This window comes from Elaeis guineensis, chromosome 3 (genome assembly GCF_000442705.2).
Source record: "Elaeis guineensis isolate ETL-2024a chromosome 3, EG11, whole genome shotgun sequence".
Taxonomy (NCBI): Eukaryota; Viridiplantae; Streptophyta; class Magnoliopsida; order Arecales; family Arecaceae; genus Elaeis; species Elaeis guineensis.
The window spans coordinates 15,635,136-15,656,736 of record NC_025995.2 but is presented as its reverse complement, the minus strand read 5'-3'; positions in this window follow the sequence as shown (position 1 = coordinate 15,656,736).

Below are 21,601 nucleotides of genomic sequence, written 5' to 3'. Positions count from 1 at the left end.
TCATCGTTCAAAAGCAATGCCAAAAGCATCAGCAGCCAAAATACCGGCTAACTCCGGCCAAACACGCTAATGGGCACAAATAGTGAAATTTGTTTCCCTAGCATTTTTAGCCAAGAAATAAGCAGCAAAATTACCTTCTCCGTAAACATGAGCAACAGTAACAACCTGCAGTCTGTTTCTCCATTCCCTCAGATCATACATCATAGGGTGAGAAATGGAAGTTTTGGAGAAATTATTAGCCAACCAATTCACTACAGTCCATGAGTCCCCCTCCGGCCGAAGATGAGTAACATGTAGCTCTAGCAGAGCAGCCCTCATTCCCAACCAAGCCGCAACCATCCCAGCAAAGGGGACTGACGAGGGCGATAATTTCTTGCCACCAGCTTGCACCAGTCTGCCCCAGCTATCCCGAATTATGAAAGCAACACCCGCATCAGTCTGCACAGAGGCATCAAAATTAAGTTTGAGGAATCCGATGGGAGGGGGAACCCTACTCACCTGTGTTGATATTTGTGGTAACTTGCTAGATGGACCAGCAGCTCCCTAGTACCATGCCTGTTCCTCAACCAGCATAAATTGGTTAGAAGGTCCTGTGTAATGCCAAAGAGCAGAAGCTTTCCGAACCACCTGAGCAGGGGTATGATTTATTGCTTGAAACGCTCTCTCATTTCGAGCATTCCAGATGGACCATAAAACAATAGCATTTCCAGCTGTAAGTTGCATCTGTGTGCTAGATCTGGCCATGATATCCTCTATTTGCTGCAGAGAAGAAGGCCGAATGCTTATATTAAACATGGATCCAATATATGCCCAACATTGCTTAGCAAATGAACAGGCTATCATAAGATGATGGCAGTCCTCAACCTCTGACATACAAAGGTCACAATATTACATTTCAGTTGGGATAATTTGCCTCTCAGACAATCGTTCTTTGCAAGGAAGTCTCCTCCACTCGAGTTTCCACAAGAATGTTTTAACTCTCATGGGAATCTCAAGCTTCCAGATCCAATGAAAAGATTCATCAGTGGGATCAGAGAAATATCGACAACATATCTTTAAGGGTAACATTATTAGTTCTTGTTTGCCAGAATATGGAATCGGACCAGCACCCTTATGCCAATGGCACCTTGTAAATCATCTGAAGTAAATCTTCAGAAAATATGTTAGTCAATAATGCAGAATTCCAATCATGCATCGGGGATATTAAATGACTGAGTTTCATATTGCTACGATCAACATTCATGTTAATATAAGTTGGCCAATACCCCAATGGGATAGCAATGATCCAAGGGTCATTCATAACATGCACATTATTACCCGAACCAATAGAGAAAATAAAATGGAACTGAATTTTCTTCCCCAAATATCAGAGCATTTATCTGGTTTGTTGTATGAAAACCATGTTCCTTTGAAATTGTATTTTGCACCAACAATCTGGGCCCACAATGTATCAGGTTTGAGAACCAATTGGGCAGCAAGTTTGGCCATTAAAGCTTGCTTTCTAGTATACAATGACAGCAGTCCCAATCCTCCATGTTGCTTTGGAAGACAAACCTGCTCCCAAGCTAACAGGTGAATCCCCTTAGAATCCGACGGATGTCCCCACAAAATGGCCCGAAATTTCCTCTCCATTTGTTTTAAAACAGAAATTGGAACATTAACTGAGGACAAACAATGTGTAGGAGTAGAAGAAAGTTGTTGACAGCCTAGCCTACCCTGATTTCCATCCATGGCCTTTCCCAGCTTAGGTAATAGCCATGAATGGTCTTTTCTAATTTAGGGGATAACCAAGAATGGATTGTCACCTTTCTTTGTAAAAAATGAAAATATGTATAAAAGTAGAGGATCCCTAAGGCTGAAAGTGTGAGCAAGAAAAAAAGAATAAAAAATCTTATTCCATTTTCTTCCATATATCTCCTTCTTTTTCAACTTGATATCAGAGCCTATTCATCATCCATTACCAGAGCCTTCACCTCCTTCATCCCCTTACCCACCACCGGTGTTCACCGAAAGATGGCCATCCCCATCCCACCACTGTGCCAACCGTCATTACTGCCACAGAGCACCACCACCACTGCCATCTCCCTCCCAAATCGCCGCCCACCCCTCCACACACACAGTCGCCACTCCTCCGAGCACACCACCACCTCGCAGATTGCAACCGCCTCCTTCCTTCCTCACCATGCATATCCCCTCCTCGTTCGCACAGATCGCAACACCTGCTCCGCTGCCCCCTTCCTCATCCGCCACCAATATATGCGTGGCCGCCGCTACCACCCCTATCCTCACCATCGGCACCCGCAGCCGTCGACCCACACCGTATCCACCTTCCTCTTCCGCGATGCCCTCATCTGCCGCTTCGCCGCTTCATCCTGTCGCTGCTGCTCACCAATGACGTCGAGCCCGCGATCCGGGGGAATGCCAAGTCTGCGATCCGAGGGTGGTACCTTCGGATAAGAAAGAATTCCTTCTTCTTTAAAAAAAAAAAAGGATGATCTTTTGAGCATATTTGAAAGTGTCATGCGTTTTATTGAAAAAGAGTTTGAGAAAATAATCGATGAGGTGGTCTGCACCTCTGTCTTTCAGACCATGATGGACAATTCTTCTCTCTTGACAGAACTCTCACCTATCTTATGTGGTCTCGCAATGTGCGGCTGTACATCAAAGCTGGAGATCCACTGGGCTACAATTAAGCTGCAATCAGAGATACAGTAATTTTGAAATGGGAATCGAAGAACTCCCTTATGATGGCTTGGCTTCTCAACTCTATGGTACCCTCTGTTGCTCAAGGCCTGTTTTTTTTTTTGAAACCATCAAAGAAATTTGGGAGGCTGCTGCCCAGACTTATTCACAATGGGACAATACAGCTCAAGCTTTTGAGCTCAAACATAAGGTGCGTACACTTAGACAGGAAGAACTCTCTATCACTGCTTATATGGCAGAACTCCAGCATATGTGGTCTGAGCTGAATTTTTATCGTCCCTTCAAAGTCTGTTGTTCAGAAGATGCTGTTGCATTCAAGAAATACACTGATGAGGAACGAATCTTTGATTTTCTTGCTAGACTCAATGATGAATTTGATCCAATCAGAGTTTAGATTTTGGATCGGAGTACAGATCTGCCTCTCCTTGAACAGATCTTCTCCCTGATTCTGAGTGAAGAAACTCACCATCACATAATGATTGCTACAAATACTATCCGCTCTACGATGGTTGTTCAGCCCCAGTCACAATCTCGACAATCTCGTGGATGTGGTGATCGAGACATGCCGATATGCTCTTATTGTAATTAATCGAGGCATGTTCGTGATACTTGTTGGCAGCTGCATGACCATCCCTCTGGTTATGGTAGAGGTAGTCATCGAGGAGGAGGGTGTTCTGGTGCAGCTACTGATCATCCTCGGGCCACTCTTTTTGAGCACACAGAAAGAGATGTTTCGTCTACTACGGTATCGACTCCTCCTTCACCTGCGATGCTGTCATTATCTACTGATGAGATGCTCTATCAAATTATGGACCGGCTTAATGTTCCTTCTAGCAGTACTCCTTCTTCTACTAACGGTTTGCCTAGTAGTTCTTCCAGTTCTCCTTCTATTTTTCCTTCTCATTTTGCACAATCCTATTTCTCTCATATTAAGTCTAGTGCATTAAATCTAGACAATTTTAACTCTTCCATTAATACTTCTAAGATGTGGATCATAGACTCTGGTGCCACTATGCATATGACTAATAATTTTGATATATTTATGTCTTACTCATTATATTCTGACAAAGTACGTACAGCTGATGGATCCTTTCGACCTGTGTCCAAAAAGGGATTCATCAACTATACACCGACCATAAATCTCTCTTCTACTTTGCATGTCCCTAATTTTTTCACTAATCTATTCCATTACAAATGATCTAAATTGTAAAGTTGCATTCTTTCTTACTTATTATGTTTTTCAGCAGCTGATAATGGGGGAGACGATTGGGTAAGATAAAATGCACAATATGATCTACTACCTGGATGAAGGGGAGCTGAAAATTACTATCAGAAAGTTGGTACGGTTGTTTCATCATCTAATGATGCCATGCATAAACTTCAGTTACAGCACCACAGGCTTGGACATATCTCCTTTTCTATTTTATCGAGATTACTTTCCAGTTTATATCATTCTTGTACTAAAGAACAGTTAGTTTGTGATGCATGTGAATATGCTAAGCACACGCACAATACTTATCCAACTTCAGAAACTCGTAGTAATAAACTATTTGAAGTTGTTCATTTTGATGTGTGAGGATCTTGTAGTACTGTCTCCACTTCTGGACATCGTTATTTTGTAATTTTTATTGACTGTTACAGTAGAGTAACTTGGGTATATCTTCTAAAGGCTAAAGATGAGGTTGTACATTATTTCAAAGAGTTTTATAAATTAGTTGATACCCAATTTAGTGCCAGAATTACAGTATTGAGATCTGATAATGGTACAGAATATATGCATAGGGAGTTTCGTGAGTATCTAACTACTTATGGAGTTATCCATCAAACTACTTATGTTGACATCCCAGTCCAGAATGGTGTTGCTGAACGAAAAAATCGACATATTTTGGAAGTTGCTAGATCCTTGTTATTTACTATGCGAGTTTCAAAAATCTTGTGGGATGAGGCAGTTCTCACTACAGCTTATCTGATTAATCGCATGCCTCTTCGAACTTTGGAGTATAAGGCACCACTTGAATACCTACAGGGGGTGTCTTCTTTTATTGTATCTCCTCAAATATTTGGGTGTGTGTGCTTTGTCCGGGATCATCATCCTATAGTTGGCAAACTTGATCCAAAAGCTCTAAAATGTGTCTTTGTAGGCTATCCTGCTACTCAGAAGGGTTATAAATGCTATTATCCTCCTAAAAGATGGATATTTATCAGTATGGACGTCACTTTTTGAGAGACCAAGCCTTTTTTGGTAGTGTTTCAACAATCAAGCCAGCTACTCAACTACCTTCAGCCCAACAATTTATTTGCTCTCCTAGTATCCCTTCTAGAGCTACTGGTTGAGATGGGGAGATTATGGTGATCGAGGAGCAAGTGCAGGAGCAAGAGCAAACTGATGAACAGTTGGACAATGACTCTAATCAACAGGGAAAATCTTCAATTGAGCCTATTATGCATTCCATCACTATCCAACAGTCTTCCTCTGACTCAACTTCGGTATCCTCATTTGACAACGGTGATATTCCTCCTTCTGATCCTACCTTGAATCTACCTATTGCTTATAGAAAAGCTTCTCATCCTCATATTGTTTCTTCTCTATATCGTTATAATATTGCTAATTTTGTTCTCTATGAGTCTATTTCACCTGCATATAGGTCATTTATTGCATCGTTAGAATCTATCTCTATACCATCGCACTGGAAAGATGCTATGGCAGATCCTAAGTGGAGGGGAGCGATGCTTGAAGAAATGCAAGTCTTGGCCAAAAATCAGACTTGGGAACTAGTTCCCTTATCTGCTGGAAAACAAACAGTTGGTTGCAAATAGGTCTATACTGTGAAACAAACCCCTGAGGGTAAAGTTGATCGGTACAAAGCTTGTCTAGTTGCCAAAGGTTATACACAGACATACGGCATTGATTATGAGGAGACTTTTGCTCCTGTAGCAAAGATCAACACAATTTAGACCCTCATATCTTGTGCGGCAAATCTCGACTGGAGTTTATTCCAACTAGATGCGAAGAATATATTTTTATATGGTGATCTTCAAGAGGAGATGTATATGGAGATTCCTCCTGAATTCACTAGTACAGAGACTGCTAGCAAGGTCTACCATCTATGCCAATCACTCTATGGATTGAAGCAGTCACCCAGAGCATGGTTTGATCGCTTTCATCGTGCCATTCTCAAAATAGGTTATCACCAAAGTAATGCAGATCATACTATGTTCTTCTGTCATAATAAACGCAAGGTTGCTATCCTAATTATTTATGTTGATAACATTATTCTTACTGATGATGATCTTCCAGAGTTGGCCCGTTTGAAGACTCAATTGGCATATCTTTTGAAGTCAAAGAATTGGATAACTTACGGTACTTCCTTGGGATTGAAGTGGCCAAGTCGTCTCATGGCATCTTTCTTTCTCAGTGAAAATACGTCCTGGATTTATTGATTAAGATAGAGATGTTGGGATGTCAACCTGCTACTATATCTATCGAGTAGAATCATCATCTTACTGCTGATAGTGGTGAGCTAGTTGATCGTGTGCGATATTAGTGTCTTGTTGGCAGACTGATCTATCTCTCCCACATAAGACCTGACATAGCTTTTGCAGTAAGCATTGTGAGTCAATACATACATGATCCCCGTGAGCACCATCAGGAAGCTGTATATAGAATTCTTCAATATCTTAAGAGTTATCCAGGGTGTGGTCTTCTTTTCTCTCATCATGAACATCTCAAAGTTGAACCTTATTCTGATGCTGATTGAGCAGGCTCCATAGATGATCGTTGATCCACCTCAGGCTATTATACTTTTGTTGATGGAAATCTTGTGACTTGGTGTAGTAAAAAACAAGATATTGTCACTCGATCTACTGCAGAGGGTGAGTATCGAGCTATGGCTCAAGGCATTTGTGAGATCTTATGGTTGAAATGACTGCTTGTTGAGTTATGTCTTTTTCGATTTTCTTCTCTATTTCTATTTTGTGATAATAAGACGGCCATTAACATTGCCAATAACCCTGTTCAACATGACAGAACTAAGCACATAGACATTGACCGTCATTTCATCAAGGAGAAGCTAGATCAGAAAGTTATCTATTTGTCATTTATTAAATCTTCAGAACAATTGGCAGACATACTGACGAAGGGACTCAGTGGTTATATATTTTCTTCGAATTGTAGCAAGATGAGACTTCGTGATATCTTCGCCTCATTTTGAGGGAGAGTGTTCACAGCCTAGCCTATCCTGATTTCCATCCATGGCCTTTTCAAGCTTAGGTAATAGCCATGAATGGTCTTTCCTAGTTTAGGGGATAACCAAGAATGGGTTGTCACCTTCTTAATAGCCATGAATGGTCTTTCCTAGTTTAAGGGATAACCAAGAATGGGTTGTTACCTTCTTTTGTAAAGAATAAAAATTATGTATAAAAAGGGGAGGATCCCTAAGGCTGAAAGTGTGAGAAAGAAAAAAAGAATAAAAAATTTTATTCCATTTTCTTCCATATATCTCTTCTTTCTTTTTCAACTAAAGTATAGCTTGCAACAAAGTAAGTCGGCCAGCAAATGAGAGGGTTTTCCACTCCAACTATCAATCTTTGATGTGACAGCCTCCATAATGTAGGTAAAATCAGAAGTGACTAACTTATTATCAGCCAGGGGTACACCTAAATATTTCCATGTTCCTCTTTTTTCTGCGCATTGAAATATTGAGCAAATGCTTCTTTTCACCCCCCTCATCACCGTCAGATTAAAAATAATGCTGGACTTCTGGATATTAATTAACTACCCTAAAATGCTATAATAAGCATCAAAAACAGCCTTTAGACAAACAGCATCTTTGACTGTTGCCCGGGCTACCAAAAGAATGTCATCTGCATATAAAATATGTGAGAGAGATGGACCCTGCCTAATTGGCTTATACACCTGCAGTAGCTGTGATTGCACTGCACAGATCAAAAATTTAGATAAAACTTCAAAACATAGGATGAATAAATATGGAGATAATGGGCAACCCTACCTCAAGCCTCTCGATGGTGCAAACCAGGCCGAAGGATTACCATTAACCAATAAGGCAAAGTGAACCCCCTTTATACAAAGTCTAACCCAATTAATTATTATGGAATGGAAGCCAAAGTTCTGCAAAACTAAATAGAGGAACGGTCAATGAATTCGATCGTATGCCTTCTCCATGTCAATCTTAAGAGTCATTAGACTACGGGTCCCAGGTGCGTTGAACATTGAGTGCATAAGCTCCTACCCAAGTAAGATATTTTCGAATATACTTCTCCCAGGTACAAAAGCTCCTTAGAAACCAAACTTGGAAGAACAAATTTCAGCCTATTAACGATAATTTTCATCACTATTTTATAAACAATGTTACACAAACTAATAGGGCGATAATCATTTACACCTAAAGGATTATTCTTCTTCGGCAAGAGCACAATATATGTTTCTTTCCAACTTGTCGGCATGACCATTTGTAAAAGTGCACTTGATAGCATCAATGACCTCTCGGCTTACAATGTGCCAAAATCTCTGAAAGAGGAAAAGGTTAAAAGCTGTCTGGGCCCGAAGCTTTATTAGAGCTCATTTCATGAACCACCTGACGTATCTCCTCTTCTATGATCTCTCCAATCATATGCTCATTCTGTTCATGAGAAATAGAAGTCAATCCCAAAGAAAGATTAGCCTCCTCCACATCAGCTTGGCACCTCCACCTAAGTTGAAATTGGTCCATAAGAAGTTTAACAATTTCCTGTTCTTCCAAAACCATCAATCCTCTATGATCTAATAAAGTCACGATGCGGTTTTGCCTTCTTCGCAATATGGTAGAACGATGGAAGTACTTCATATTAGAATCTCCTTCCTTCACTCAGGATGCCCTAGCCATTTGTCATCATAAAACCTCATGTTTAAATAGATTAGCATTATATTGCCGCAACAAAGCAAGCAGCTGTTGGTGATCCTGCGGATCTAGGCCTCTATTTTGGGACTCTTTCATTTGTAGCTCATAAATTTTGTTATTCAACCTTTGTGCCTTAGCAAACAAATTACCCACTGTCCTTTTCCATCTTGAAACAGCCATTTTTGTGTTATGCAGCAGCTTAGTGAGCTTAACATCCGGTGAGTACTCCCCCTGACTCTTCCAAGCATTAGTTATGGCCTGATTGATTCCATCACAGTAAATCCACAATTCTTCAAATCTAAAAGGACGTCGACCCTTATCCATATTACTCAAGAGAGTTAGCAATAAAGGATTATGGTCATAGGCAAACCTTATTAGGTGAAGCACCCTGGATTTCGGAAACATATTAACCCAAGTGTCAGATGCTAAAGCTCTATCCAACTTCTCCCAGACTCTGGCCGACCCTGTCTGATTATTGCACCATGTGTATGCAGGCCCTTGGAATCCCAAATCAACAAATCCAGTACATCTGAAAAAATCTCTAAACTCTCTCACGGCCCGTTTCACCTTAAAAGGTCCATCTCCTTTCTTATCTTCGGCATTAACAATACGATTAAAATCTCCAATAATAAGAGTTGGCAACCATATAGAATTGGTGAGGATGATCTGCTCCCATAATAGGTTATGCTCCATATCACAAGTACTACCATGAACCACCGCTAACAACCAAGAAGGAGACAGATGAGGTGAAATGATTCCAAAAACAACTTGTCTATTAGTATGATAGAATTCAACTTTCCCCAACTGATGCCTCCAAGTCACCACAATTCCACCAGAAAGCCCTCTAGCAGGGAGTAAATAAACTCCCCATGTAGGACCCATTAATCTTTGGATACAGCCTATAGCCTCCTCAAACAATCTTGTCTCAAGAAAACCACAAATGTCGGGTTTATGCTGCCTCACCAAAGTTTTAGCATAATTCACAAAAGATGGTTTCGCAGCACCCTGACAATTCCATGCTAGTGTCCTCATGTGGGCAAATATGAGGAGGAAGCCGACATGTCGAACTCCTTGGGACCACAATTAGTCTGAGCAAGAGGTTCTGTTTGACGCCCTTCAACATTCACAGCATCTAAACCACCATATTGACATATAGATTCCTCCATACATAAATCTTTTCCTTCGAATACTGACTTTAATTTTAAAGTATATGCATAGTGAGTACCTGAATCATCAACTTTGGATCTTTTCATTTTTGTGTTCAACCAGCTGTGGCCCTTGGACTTCAGCTTGTTTCATCTTCCCCTTCAAATCCTGACTTTGCTCTGCTGCTCGTGCCCCTGTTGGTCTCCATACTTCCTTAATTCTATGAGATTTCTTGCAACCATTTATCGAGGAATACAACACCAGTTGCTTTGACATATCTGCATCTGAAGGAACATCCTCCCGAACTATAACTTTGGACTGAGGAGGTGAATCAGATCCTAGAGAGCTCCCTTTAGATGTGGATTTTGTAGGGGAGTGCTTCCTTTTTTCCTTCTGTGCTCCAATGCCAAAAGTTTCAGCCTTGGTAGAAGATGAAGAACTAATCTCCATTGGCTAAAAACTTGATTCTTCTGACAAAGGTGCTATTGGGAATTGTATCCTAAAGCTAATTGGCTTATTGTAAATAATTGAATTTTGTATATAAATTATTAAGTAATGAATAAAAATTATTTTAATTTTTTCATCATAAAATGTACATCTTCATTATTAGAACTCTTGTATTGTGATGAAGCCCTTAAAACTATATTATGATCGATAAAAGAGGATTTATCAAATAGTTCTCAAACATGTTTGCGATCAAATGATACGTAATTAATAGGATGATGATATTTATTAAGTGTAGATCGTTGTATGCCATATAGATTAATTATCCTCATAACCAAGGAGTGTGAAGACACTAGTATAACATATAGATGAGATGTAGGAGTACATCGTCACTAAATAAGTGACTCACCTGTTAAGCACTCTGCTGTCAAGAGCAGCTCGCGAAACGTATGGGCATAGATGTCCCTCAGACTTGAGATCACCATAGTGACTTGCAAGCAACTCACTATGCTTAAGTACCAGACTATCTATATTTTTAATACAGTGACAGAAGACTATCGGGTACAGTCAAGTACTTACGAAATCTACATATGAATCAAGATGGGATTGATTCCTCTTAATTATAGGAGTTAATACATCATTATATTTCAATTTAGTAAAATCTTAGTCAGAGTAATCCATGTGATAAATTTAAAAGATTGAAATATGATGTGGATGATTGTTTCAAGATTGATAATTAAACTCTAGGTCATCTTGAGCATTAGGGTCAAAAGGATGAATTATGCAGTAATCATATATCGAGGTTCTTAAATATTACGTTGCAAATATTTGACCTATCTGGATATCGGGTATTATTGCTAAATGGTCACTTCAATTAGTATAGGAAGAAGTTTCTATGCTACCAACTCAGTATTCGAACCTATAGAGTCACGTACAAAAGTCAAACAATGTAAGAAAGAATTAATCGAATATTTATATGTTCGATTTGTGAAGTATGAGACTTGATTAAATATGTAGATTAACTTAATTAAAAATTAAGTTATAGATTATACAGAATTAAACACTGACTATGTTCAGTTAGCACTGTGCATGAGATACAGATTTGATTTCAGAAATGAATTAAATCAAATCAATGATCCAAATGATTATGGGAGAATGAATTGAGTCTTAATACTTTAGATCATATCTAATCTAATTGGACTTAATTTTATTAAAATTTGATTGGGTTAATTTATCAAGTTGGACTTAGACAAGAATCTTAATTATATTAGGATCAACAGTCTTTTCAAAATTAATTCGAATCGAATTTGAGTTAGATTTGAATTGATCCAAATCTGAACCAAATCTGATTTGGTGTACTTATCCATTTTTTTCAGACATTCTCTCTCCTTATGGGCCGATCTAGATGGTTGGAAAGGGATTAAAAATAGCTTCCCCCCTTGGGCATGCGCCATAATGAAGGGAGACACCTCTCCTACTCGCATTAGGAATCCTTATGCTTTATAGAGTTTGGATTTGATCCAAATATGGAGAGTTTTAATCCTTGCACCGAAAAGAGTTTGATTTAATCTAGGACCCCTTGCCTATATAAAGAGGGGTGTGGAGAAGAAAAAGGAGGAATCAATCCTAAGCTTGGCATGGAGAATCCTCTTGATGTGGGCATCCCCTCTCTTTTGGGCGTATACTCTTCCTAGGCTTCTCTCTCCTCTTGGGCATCCTCCCTCCTCTTGGCATGGTAGCATGTGGACTACTCCAAAGAGATCAAATCTCAAGGGTACATCTCTGAAGGAAGGATTTCATCCATCTCCTACAGCATTTGGTGTGCATGCGAAGTAGAAGATCTGCGTATCCAGATCTCATGAAGCATATTGATCGAGGAACTTCTTCAATCTTGATACTTTTTCATTGTGAATCAAGATGAGAATTCATAAATATTATAAAAATTTTAATTACTAGTCTATTCTATCTTCCTGACATTCAATGCGATCGGATAAATTTTTTCTTCAATTGGTATCAGAGTCAACCCTGTATGTTATGATCGCATAATTAAATTTTAATTTTTTTTGATTTTTTTATCTAGTTTTGAATTAAAATTTTTAATATGATTAAACTTTGGTCTCTTCTGATATCTTCTGTATATTTTTTATTTAATTTTGATTAGAGTATCGAATCAAAATCAGTCCCTAAATTCGGACTGCTAAAAATTTGTTTTAGAAGAAATTTCTTGTGCAGATTTTTATGCTGATTTAATACCTGATTATGCATGGATTTAAATCCATTTTGATAGATTTTTTGTGATGTAATTTAATTAGAGAATTGAAGTTTGAATCAGGCTCAGATCTGAATTTGTTTGACAAAGTTTTAGATCTGATTTCAGCATAATATCGATATATGTTTGATCACATCTCTAACCAAAATTTTTTTTATGCAATCATACATATATTTGGAATAAATTTTTAGATTATTTTAAATCTAAACTAATAATTTTATATACTATATAAAAATAGTTTCAGATCTGAAATGATGTATCTGATATGTTGATTTAATAAGATTAGATATATAATATATATGATATACGTTGATTTAATAAGATTAGATATATAATATATATGATATGATCATATTCATGTGCATGCCTAGTTTATTTGAAAATTTATTGTGATGTAATTAGTTTTTGAAGTTAGATTTCAGATCTTAGTAGTCTAATATTCGAATTGAGAAGATCATCAAGCCGTCCGGTCATAAAAGCAAGTAAAATTTAAAGACCTTCTCTTCTTATTCGATGGGGTACTCTTATGACATGTAGAGATGCCATTATGATCAAGTCTCATGATGAAGAATAATGAAAAAAAATTTAAAATTATTTTAAACAAAAATATGTTTAGATTAGATTTAAAATAATTTATAATTAATTATAATTTTAATAAAATTAATTCAGATATAAAAATTAGATTTTATGATCTGAATTGTATGATTGCATATGATGTACAAATTTGAATTTCAATGATACATACGATGTATACATGAAATTGATACGTATTTAATTGTTAAACATAGTATGTGAAAATTAGTTTTTGATTTGAAACATATGGTATGCTTTACTTGAAATCATAATAGAATAGTTCTACAAATTAAAACATACATTTCACACACTTAATTTGAAATTAAATTTTTAAAAGAATCTAGATTTAAGTATTGAAGATCTTAAGACACCTTACAAATCGATAGGCAATGAGTTAGCATGAATCAGATCATCTAACTAGATTAAATTTAAGGTTAGAAATAAATATAGATCAATTAAAAAAATTAATTATATCTAATTAAATATAGAATTAGATTAGCTTAAATTTTTCTAGATCAACATCAACAGTTGTAGCTTGATCAAGTCTATATTTTTGACCATACCAATTGGACCATGATCATAGCTCAAAGATTTAGCCTGAATCCTTTGGCTTACTGAATTGAAACTAATCCATCAATTGGTGTCTAAGATAAGTTTGACAATATTGCATGGTAATTCGATCGATAGTTTTTAATTGATAGTCCGCTTATCTAGCTATTTTCATGGTGTCTAAGACAAACCACGGCAAACGCTCTCATCGATCTTACTTATCTGGTCAATTCGGTAGATCATATTTTGATTAGATCACTAATTGATTCAAGCTGACCCATGCCATTAAGGTAAATCAGTGTGACTGATTTAGGTGTCTCTTAGCTAGCTTGTATCAAATCCTCTTCATGACTTGGTGAAGTCAGTGGCAGGACTTATGACTCGCAGGTCAATCTCTTCTCTTAGTCTCAAATTATTAAATCAAATCTTCTAAATTATTAGCTCCTTAAAATGATATAGTTATGGAGATAACTAGTTCATAGCCTCTCATTAAGGTACGTGATAATGCGTTCAATATTCTAAATAGGCATTGAAGACGCCACACACCTGGTGTCTATTGGGTATTAAAATCATCATTTATCATATAACCACCTTATTATGCCCTTTAGATCAATGGTCAGATTGACCGAGCCACACTCAGGCTTGGGCATTCATTTGTTGGATATACTTGGTGTTGTCATGTTAATAGTTGGACCTAACCAAGATTTTCAGTAGAAACGCCACACACCTCCTGAGGAGATGCTTGAGGTAAAATCTAATTGCTAAAAATTATTTGATGAAATAATTGGTTAAGAACCTAAACATCGATATACTAGGATTGGTCGAGCTACACTCAGATCCGAATGCAGTCTATGTGGATTCTAGTACCCACTAAGGGATTAATGTAATTTCTCAAACTGAAGGTAGAGGCTACCAATTTGTATAAAATAGTGGAAAAACCTTTAGACTAAAATCTATATCTTTAGGATTTAAATAGTTCATATACTAATAGATTTTTTATTTGCTTTTCAGTTATGGCCAACACATTATCGCTCTGATCGCTATTGGACAGCGACAAGCTTATCAGACCTAATTTTGATAGCTGATATCGAAAGCTTAAGATCATCCTGGAGCATGAAAGGATCCTGTATGTGCTTACGGATCCCACACCTAAAAAATCTGCTGTCATGCACTCCGTGCTATGAGAGACACTTATATGAAGTGGCTCAGTGATCGCACTATAGTGCATTGCATTATAAGGGTAGCCATGAATGACGAACTTGCCCATAAGTTCAAGGATACGCAACCCAAGAAGATGATTCAATTATTGAATGTGTCCTTTGATATCCCTGAGGATGTTGAGAGATACAAAACCTCCTGTACTGTGTTCAATGCCTATATGCGAGAAGGAGCATCAATTACAGATCATGTATTGTACATGATCGAGCAGATTGAATGCTTAAGCAAACTTAGCTTTCCGTTACATAAATAGTTGAATAAGAATGCTATCTTAAACTTGCTACCAAAATCCTACCTACCCTTCTTGAGTCGTTATAGAATAATCAAGCCTGCAGTGAACTACCATGGTTTGTTAGAATTGCTACAAACATTCGAGAAGGACCATCAGCTCCAGAAGGAGCCAGTGCATGTTGTGGGAGGATCATTTGCAAGTCATCGTTCTTCTAAGAGAAGAAAGAAGAAAAAGGTGTAGAAGAGTCATACCACCGATCCAAAGTCAAAGCAGAGCAAAAAGTCAAAAGTTAATAAGAATCAGACAGAATGCTTCGTCTGTAAGAAGTTGGATCATTGAAAGAGAAACTATCCTGTATATATTGCTTTCCTTGATCCAAACAGGCCAAAGAATAAGAGAAACAAGCAATCAGTTACTTCACAAGATATTTATATGATAACTCCTTGTAATTTCTCTATCTGTGATACTACTACTTGGGTATTGGATACTGAAAATTTGATTAATATTTGCAATTCATTGTAGGGACCGCAGGTCAGTAGAAAACTTAGAGAAGGTGAGCAGTTCCTAAACATTGGAGATGGAAGTCTTGTTCCAGTTCTAGCTTTAAGAACTATGCAGCTTTTTTTGAATCTAATAGTGTCATATTAGATGAGTATCATTATTGTCCTTTCTTTCTGATGAATATTATCTCTATAGGTTTTTTGGTCAAACTTGATTTTAAATTGTTAATAAAAGATGATTTTTGTGATATCATTATGAATGATACTAAAATCATATGAGGATAATTGAAATATGACATACTTACTATCACAATCTGTTGGTGTAATGTATACATCGAACAAACATCGTAGGATAGATAATATCAACGATACCTACCTTTGGTATTATAGGCTAGGTCATGTGAATAAGAACAGGATAGATAGGTTAATCAAGGAGGGTATCCTTGAAATTAATGACTGTGAATCATTACCGACCTGTGAATCCTGTCTACTTGGTAAGATGACCAAGTCATCTTTTAAGGAAAAAGACGAGTAAGCCGGTGATGTTCTAGGCCTAGTATATAGCGATGTATGTGGATCTATGAACATAAGTGCCAGAGAAGGTTATTATTACTCATTATATTTACTGACGACCTATCAAGGTATGGGTATATCTACCTTATGAACACAAATCTGAATTATTTGAAATGTTCAAACGATTCCATAGTGAAGTAGAAAAATAGGCTCAAAGAGTATTAAAACTCTTCGATCAGACCGAGGAAGTGAATATTTCATCAGTGATTTTCTGACATATCTAGAAGAAAATAAGATTCTCTCACAATGAACACCTCCTAGAACATCACAACATAATGGAGTGTCAGAAAGAAGAATCGAACACTGTTAGATATGGTTCGATCTATGATGGGCTTTGCAACTCTATCAATTTTTTTTTAGAGATATGCTCTTGAAACTACCTGCTATATACTTAATAAGATTTCAAGCAAGTTTATAAATAAAACATCATGTGAGATATGATCAGGACATAAGCCAGTGCTCTCACACCTTAGGATTTGGAGATATCCAGCTTATGTAAAGCATTTAAAGACAGATAAGCTTAGACCTAGATCTGATAAATGCTTATTTGTAGGATATCTTAAGAAAACTAAAGAGTACTACTTCTACCTTGCTGAAGAATAAAAGATATTCATCAGCAATAAAATAGTCTTTTTAGAAAAAAAAATTTAGAGAAGAAACTAATACCACTAAAATTGAACTTAGTGAAGTTCATGAGATAGAAATACTGACACATACAAAATCAAATTTGATTGGAGAATCAAATTCAGAGTCTGTAGAGGTGCCATTAAGAAGATCTGATAGAGTACCACATTAATCGGACAGATACTATGATTTTTTGATTCGGGATGATCCTGTCGAACTAGATGAAAATGATGAGGATCCGATCATCTACATAGATGCTATGCAAAGGTCTGACTTTCAAAAATGGCTTGATGCCATGAAATCTGAGATGGAGTCCATGGAGATCAATGATGTATGGACACTAATTGATCCACCTGAAGGGATTAAACCATAGGGTATAAATAAATTTTTAAGAGAAAAAGAGGAGCAGACGAAAAGGTGGAGACCTATAAAGTCTGTCTAGTTGTCAAGGGATACCATCAACGTTATAGTATTGACTATATGAGGCATTCTCTCTTATGGCAATGCTCAAGTCCAGCCGGATCATACTTGCAATAGTAGTACACTTAGATTTTAAGATCTGACAAATAGATGTCAAAACTACTTTCCTTAACGGGGAGCTGAAAGAAGAGGTGTAATGGTACAGCCTGAAGGATTTACATCCTCAGATGAATCTAAAGTATGCAAGCTAAAAAGATCTATTTATGGACTGAAGTAAGCAACTAAGAGTTGGAACATACGTTTTGATAAGACGATCAAAACGTATGATTTTGTTAAGAACAGAGAAGAGCCATGTATCTGCAAGTAGATTAATAATTTTATAGTCATCTTCTTTGTACTGTATATGGATGATATATTATTAATAGAAAATGATATTCCAACTTTGTAAAGTATAAAGCTATGGCTATCATCACAGTTCTCCATGAAGAATTTGAGAGAAGCATCCTACATCCTAAGGATGAAGATCTATAGAGATAGATCTAGAAGGTTACTTAGGTTATCCCAATCCATATACATCGATACCATACTGAAAAAGTTAAGCATGGAGAATTTTAAAAAGAGCTATCTGTCGATAGGTTAAAAAAATTTTCTCCAAGAAGGATTGTCCGACAACCCCTCAGGAGAGAGAACATATGAGTAGAATCTTATATACCTCGATAGTGAGATCTATCATATACGTCATGATGTGTATGAGACCAGATATGATCTATTCACTAAGAATAGTGAGTAGATATCTGTCTGATCCGGAAGAGAACTATTGAAAGGTTGTAAAGATAATCTTTAAGTATTTGAAAAATACTAAGGACTAATGGCTTATCTATGGAGATACTGACTTAAAACTTATGGGGTATACTAATTTCAATTTTCAATTAGATCACGATGACAGTAAAAACATGTTGGGCTACGTGTTCATCATGAACAGAGGAGCAATTTGCTGGAAGAGTTCCAAACAGCATACGATGGCCGACTCAGTATGCGAAGTGAAATATGTTACGGTATCTGATACTGTAAAGAAGGTTGTTTAGTTGAAGAAATTCATCACTGAACTTAGAGTGGTTTCCTCTTTTGATGGTCCAGTTTTACTATATTGTGATAGTACTGGAGCCATAGCGCAAGCAAAGAAGCCCTAGTCGCATCACAAAACCAAACATATTCTACGACGTTATCATCTTGTCCGTGAAATCATAGATCGATGTGACGTCAAGCTGAAAAAGATTGATGGAAAAGAGAACCTGGCTGACCTCTTCACTAAAGCTCTCGGGATCAAAGAGTTCGATGATCATAAGTGAAAGATGGGTATAAGATACTACCCCGATTGACTTTAGTTCAAGTGGAAGTTGTTGGGAATCATGTCCTAAAGTCAATTGACTTATTGTAAATAATTAAATTTTGTATATAAATTATTGATCAATGAATAAAAATTATTTTAATTTTTTCATCACAAGGTGTATATCTTCATTATTAGAACTCTTGTGTTGTGACGAAGTCTTTAGAATTATATTATAATCGATAAAAAGAATTTATTGAATAGTTCTTAAACATGTTTGTAACCAAATAATACGTCATTAATAGGATGATGATGTTTATTGAGTGTAGATCGTTCTGTGCCATATAGGTTGGTTGTCCTCGTAATCAAGAAGTGTAGAGATACTGGTATGGCATATAGATGAGATGTAAGAGTATATCGTCACTGAACAAGTGACTCACTTGTTGAGCGCTTTGCTATCAAGAGCAGCTCATGAAACATATGGGCATAAGTGTTCCTTAGACCTGAGATCATCATAGTGACTTGCAAGCAACTCACTGTGCTTAGGTACCAAACTACTTGCATTTCTAATATAATGACGGAAGGCTATTGGGTACAGTCAAATACTTGCGAAGTCTGTGTGTGGATCAAGATGGAATTGACCCCTCTAGATTATAGGAGTTAATACATCACTGTATTTCAATTTAGTAAAATCTTGGCTAGGATAATCCATGTGATGGATTAAAAGATTGAAATATGATGTGGATGACTATTTCAGGATTGACAGTTAAACCCTAGTCACTTTGAGCATTAGAGTCAAATGGATGTGTTGGGTATAAAATACCCCGCCGACCGAAGCTTGTAAAGGACCGATCCTTCCAGGGTTCTTCCGGCTCCCGACCTTGTGCGTAGCGCCTCTCCAACCTCCTCGATCATCCGGACTTCTCCGATAATGAACTTCTACATTCATCCATCGGGCCGCCCGAAGGCCCTCTGGGACTCATGTCTGCCAACCTTCTACAGCAACCAACCACCTGAGTTTCTACCCCGAACTTCTTTCGGGCTTCGCCAGCATCCGAGCTTCCCCGACAACATGATTTCTATGATAACCAGACTCCGCTTGAGTTTCTACGACGATCGACCACCCTCCGGATCCTAATCAAGCTCCTGTGAGAGCCAAACTTCTACTACGAGTGGTCTACTCCGAGCTCCCACCGCAGGCTGTCTATCCCAGACGTCTACTGTAAGCAAATTTCATTCAAGCCTCTGCTAAAATAAATTTCTTCCGAACTGCTATTACAGGTAGACTTCAGCCGAGCTACTCCATAGCGAGTGGATTTTGGACGAACTTCTACGACGGGACACCGCTCCGAGCTTCCACGACAACTGGTCCTCGCCCGAGCTCCTACAATGGACGGTCCCCTCTCGACCTCTCATGAGAATAGGATCCCGTCCGAACTTCTCCAGCGGATGGATTCTGGATGAGCTTCTATAACGAACGAGCTCCAGCAGCTGGGTCTCTGCGATAGTCGATCGCCTCTGATATCTGCCGAGCCTCCCCAGCACTATCCGAAGTCCATCGCCGACCGACCTCCTACCAGGCTCCCCATAAAATCGAACTTCCCCAGCGGACAATCTTCGGATGAGCCTCCACATCAGATAAATCCCAGACGATTTTTCTAGCGACCAGACTTCCCCAGACTCTGCCAACAGAAAATCTCCATCCGAGCTCCTATGGTAGGCGACTCCCGTCTGAAATGTCAGCGACCTCGGAACATCCGAGCCTCTCCCAGAATGACGATGTGAAGAGCCATCCTGCTCCATCAGGCATCCCAGCCGAGCTTCAACCGATGGATCCGAACTCTCTAACAAGCCACGACAAGAGCCGCCACCCTGCTCCACTCTCTGCAACGAATTCCACGCAGCTCCACCACTCTCTGACAAGCCACGACAAGAACCGCCACCCTGCTCCACTCTTTGCAACGGATTCTACGCAGCTCCACCACTCTCTGGCAATCACGACAACAGACACCACTCCACCCCCCATAACAAGCTCCACGTGGCCCTGAACGATCTCTGACGCCACTACTCTCCGTAACAAACTCCACGCAGCTCTGAACGGTCCACTACCAGACGGTTACAGACGTCGCTGTCGATCAGTTGCATCCTCCATCTATAAATAAGGACCCCCAGATATATTCTTCTCTAAGCTCAAAACTCTATCTTGAAATTCTGTCTAAATTTTTGCTCGAGCACTCCATTTCTGTTGAAGCAGAGTACTGACTTGAGCATCGGAGGGTCTTGTCGGAGCACCCCCAACTTTGGTTTAGACTTTCTTTGCAGGTCCCGACGGCGGCCGCAGTCATCCCAGCTCCAGCTCCTCCAACTTCGATGGAATTCTGCACCAACAGAATTGGTGCTAGAGGAAGGGCGCAGCGTGTCTTCGCAGTCTCCTTGTTCTTAAAGGAGTGCTCAACGGGATCGATTCTGATCATCTTCTCCGACATCCTCTTCTCCTTCCTCTACTAGATCTTCACCCGATGCCTCCCCGCAAAGCATCCACCAGGCGATCCACGGTCTCTGCAGCCAGATCTCAGGCTCTGACCTCACCTCAGTTTCCCAGGCTCCTCCTCCTCCTCTGGCGACGGCAGTCGGTGCAGAGCAATTCGACCTACTGGTTCAGCAGGTCAGAGGCCTTGTTGAAGCGGTGCAGACCATGCAACAGCAACAACAGCCGCAGGCATCGGTGCAGTTGGAGAGAACGTTGTCGGAATTCCAAAATCTGACGGCAGGGCGGGCCACTTGGGCCAGTCGCCCCGTCTTTCCCGAAAAGATGAATCCGAGGGTGGAGAGCCCTCAGTCCGATCACGATTCTACTCCTGAAAGATCTCTACCTTCATTCTGCCCGAAGACCCTCGAGACCCACAGTCGAGAGGATTTTCTGGATCGAAGGCTCCAGGAGATAAACCGACGGATCGAAGAACTCCACCACGCTCCTCCTGTTTATGGTGAGGACATCTGTACTGACCCTTCCTTCTCTCAAATGATCATGCAGGAACCGATCCCGCCAAACTTCAAGCTTCCTCAATTCGAAAGCTACAACAAGATCTCGGACCCAGTCGACCACCTGGAGGCCTTCCGGATAAT